The sequence below is a fragment of the Portunus trituberculatus genome, chromosome 25 (genome assembly GCF_017591435.1).
Source record: "Portunus trituberculatus isolate SZX2019 chromosome 25, ASM1759143v1, whole genome shotgun sequence".
Taxonomy (NCBI): domain Eukaryota; kingdom Metazoa; phylum Arthropoda; class Malacostraca; order Decapoda; family Portunidae; genus Portunus; species Portunus trituberculatus.
This window is the reverse complement of record NC_059279.1, coordinates 4,917,501-4,921,792: the sequence shown is the minus strand read 5'-3', so window position 1 is coordinate 4,921,792 and position 4,292 is coordinate 4,917,501. Positions and strand designations below refer to the sequence as shown.

The following is a 4,292-nucleotide window of genomic DNA, read 5'->3' as shown; positions in this document are numbered from 1 at the left end:
ACATACAAGAGAGAAAGAGATGGAAAAGACAGACTTTGCAATTTCTAGCTAGTGAAATGTATGGTTATGGCTACAAAACGAATTAGAATAGTCAGTGAGAGGTTAGTCATTAAGGAAAGACATGGCAAACAGCAGTCAATGAGTTAAAGGAAAGCGAGAGATTACGTAACACTTTGCCTTATCTCTCCATTCATCCTGATGTTAAAAGCCTGAACGAAGCGCGCTCTCATTGCCAGGCAGGGAGCGTGAGGAAGGAAGGATAAGACATAGAGATAGGCGAGTGAGCGACTCTTTCTCTGCTTTAAAGTCGCGTCAGGAGAGAGAGAGATACAGAGGTAGAGAGAAAAACGCAGAATGCACCAACAGAGGTACATAATACGGAGTGCATTCAAGCCTTTGCAAGGGGGAAGAGGTAGAGACAAGGCTGGCAAGCACTCCCGCCTCTGCCAGACGTACAAACCCAGCCTCGTCCCTCCTCCACCACCATCACCACCTCCTCCTCCTGCTCCTCACTCTGCGGCAGACAACCCGGGCTCGCCAAGTCAGTGTTGTATCAGACGTCGGTGAGGGAGGTTGTGCTCACGCGTCTCTGGCAGGCCGCTAGTGGTGTCTGAAGATACGCGCGCTGTCCCGTTGGATAATCTCGGGTCCTGTCCGTGAGGTGGCGTGTCTGAGAGATACACAACGTTCGCACCTTGATAGCGAAAGCGTGGAATTGGCTATCGCGTGTTTTGAACGCGGTATGGGTTCCGGACGGTACTGTTTAGTGGACTTGAGTGTCGCGGGTCAAAAGTTTGTCGCGGACTTGAGCAGGAGGCGATAGTAGCGGGATTCCGTCTGTGGCCACCTCCCCTCCTGCCGGTACGTGGTGACGCTTGTTGGTGTTGTTGGGGCCTGTATTCTGAAACGCTTTGGTCTCTCACCATCACTACTTTCCAAAGGCTCTGGTTACAAGTACTCGTGTTTCTAAACGTATTTCTATGGTTCTGGTGATAGACTGGTTAGATTTCTAGTTAATTAAAAGAAGGAATTGTCTTGAAAATCCGGCTAGTTGTCTTTGTGGCCTAGGAAACTTGTAGTGAGAAGGGAAGGCGTTTCTAAATACGGGTCATTTGATGTGGTGGTGGTGGTGTGGCAGTGGTGGGTGACTGGCTATGGTAGAATGGTACTTGTAATTTGATGAATGGCTGATACGTGTGTTTGTGTGAGGTGATGGTCGTGATAACTGTCTCTAAGTGTTAGTGTGTGTGTGTGTGTGTGTGTGTGTGTGTGTGTGTGTGTGTAAAGGTACTGATAAAGCCACTAAGAGCAACGGGCACTACACGCAAACTCCGAGCGGTGATAAGCTACAGTGGCCTTGCTTTCCAACATAAATACTCCAAACTTTATAAAGCCCTGAGGGAGAGCGCTTAGTTATATACATCCTCTCATAATCTATTCACTTTCACAGCACTTAACAAATATTTAAATACATACAAACTTTTGAACGCGTGCAGTCTTTCCAGCAGTCCTGTTCATAGACGAAAAATTAATAGAGAGAGAGAGAGAGAGAGAGAGAGAGAGAGAGAGAGATAGAGATCAATTCACACTTTGAAATTAAGAGTAAAGATGATTGATTAAAACTACATTCTTTTCCTTACGGTTCTTGCATGTTATATTTGCATTTTTTTTGCATTTTATTTTCCTAAGAGATGAAACCAGAGAAAAAAAAAACTGATCTCTACAAATTCACCTGATTATGTGAACTGTTGAGCAAAATACTCGTTGTTATTTGTATAGAACCACGGATTCAGTAACACTCTCTCTCTCTCTCTCTCTCTCTCTCTCTCTCTCTCTCTCTCCATCAACACAAAAATTAAGCCTGACCATTCAGCGTTTTTGTCTCTCATTAGGTTGTATTAAAAAGAACTTTTTATTTTCCCTTTGCCTTATTTTGGCGGATTCCACATTTATCCCGACTTTACGAGAATGGGAATTGTGCGTAAAAGGGAAGGTGGAGAGGAAGGGGGAAGGCGATTAATAGGAAGGGGGAAGTGGAAACAAGGCCGAGAGGGAAAAAAATAATACAATATTCGGTGAGTTTACGTTCTTGTTTCCAGCTTTGCAAAATGTACCAGACAAATATAAAAAACGAAAAAAAAGGAACATTTCTCTAATTTTGAACGAGGAATACTCTTTTTCCACCCTTTTTTTTAAAGTATTTTTGGTGGTGTACAAATTATTTATTCAATTTTTTTTTACCTACAAGTTTAATTTTGCTTCACGTATCAACTATACACGATGTTTTCCTTGCGTCAAACTCCCTGAATTATTAACCAGTGTTATGATGTTATTAGCTCGACAAAAGCAGAGCCGTAAGTGCATTATGTGCGCTCCAATATGACTCATCCCACCAATGCTCCAATGAGCTTCAGCCGACAAAATTTCCATGCATTTAGATAACATTTGCAAACCTCACTTTAGACATTCGGAAGAGAGGGAAAATGAGAGTGGCGCGTGTGTTCCTCTGACTGTCATTGTCTTTATATTCATCTCTTCATTGTTACGTGCATTTCATAACTCTCTTTTTTATAAGTTCAACAGGTCAATTAATAAGAAAAACAGCCAAAAATACATGAGAGAGAGAGAGAGAGAGAGAGAGAGAGAGAGAGAGAGAGAATAATGATAACAAAAAAATACCGTTCTTTAGAAGAATGTACCTATTGTTAATGAAGCAATGACAGTTTCTTTGCACCTGTAAGACTACCACACCTGGGCAGTCACCCCTAATTAGCACCCTTCACTTCACCTGTCAACGCTTCCCCTTCACCCTGTCATCCCTTTCACTCCTCCAGTTACCCTATATGTTACCCTGTCCATCCCTGCCATCACTACCTCACCCCTCGCTTGTCTTTCCCCTGTCACCCCTTAGCCTCTGTCCTTCCCATCACCCCCTATCACCCACATTACTCCCATTACCCCATTGGCCATTACTCATCCCCCCAAACAGGCACAAGGACCCTTAATTCCAGCCGTCAGCCTTGGTCTTGTCCATAATTCCGGCCATCACCAGTGCCATCACCGTACACAGCCACATCACCCTTCACGTGCCTCATTACCGCTCGCACCTACCGCCGCCCCCTTGCCTAGCCCATTAACCATCATCGAAGTAATTATTCCTCCTACAATCACCTGTTCTTGTGGGAGACGCAGCGAGGAGAGGAGGGAAACAAGCTAGCTGTGTGATAGATAGATTTATGTGCATTTTCACATTTTCTCAATTCTGTTAGTTGTAAGGTATACATTGTAGGCTCGTATTTAGAAACGCTTTGCTCTCTCACCATGTCTATTTTCAAGGGCCACAGAGATGATTAGCGGGGTTCTAAAGGGTGTTTCTCCAGTTGATTATGTAGATGTCTTGTCACTCTGTCTCTAGAACCATAAAAAACACCTTAAAACTTGTGTGAATTTAAGTAAAGCTTTTGAAATTGTGGAGGTGAAGCATAGAAGTGTTTGCGAATGCGAGCTGCAGTGAGAAGGTTAGAGGAGAGGATGTAAACAAGATCAGTAAAAGGAGATATAGAATTTAAAGTATAGATAGATATTACATTAAATATATATATATATATATATATATATATATATATATATATATATATATATATATATATATATATATATATATATATATATATATATATATTCTTTTGCTACAGTTATTGAGTTAGACTGTGTGAAGGTTAGAGTGGAGAGGAAATAAACAAGAGAAGTAAAGAGTGAGATAGAATTTAATGTATAGATATAGTATTAAATGGATGGACAGGTGTTCTTTCGCCACAGATGTTTGTGAGTTAGGACAGGAAGAAAGCAAGATGTGAGATGGATAAATGAATAAACAGGTATACACTCATAAAAGCTGTTTTTGTGACTTTGCGAGAGGGTTCTCAAGCGCAGTTCGTTAGACGGTCCGAGGTTAGGAAGGGCATCCAGGATAGTAAGAAGAGGACTCCTCTGGGAGGCAGCTAATATAAGAGAACCAGCGTCTCTCTCTCTCTGTTTGTGACTTAGGTTAGACTTAGAGGATAGTAAGAAGAGGAAGGGAAGGAGCTCTCTCTCTCTCTCTCTCTCTCTCTCTCTCTCTCTCTCTCTCTCTTTCTCTTTGCATCGTTCGCCTCCATTACCAAGAGAACCTTGCGTTCTTTGGGGTCCGAGGGGTCTCCAAGCGCACGGGTTCGAATCCTGTCCACGGTCCGAGTGTAGGTTGGGCTTCCTCACTCGGGGCAACGGTTTCCTAGCGGGTGGGCTTTGAGATA

General features: G+C 42.8%; 1 protein-coding gene across 1 annotated transcript in view; it reads left to right on the top strand.

The window, feature by feature from the left end:
* The first annotated feature begins 519 nt into the window (after positions 1-519).
* Positions 520-4,292, top strand: part of LOC123508682 — a 35,713-nt gene continuing 31,940 nt past the window's right edge. Inside the window, 1 exon segment of the mRNA XM_045262530.1 lies at positions 520-861. The gene's annotated coding sequence lies outside the window, so the exon portion shown is untranslated.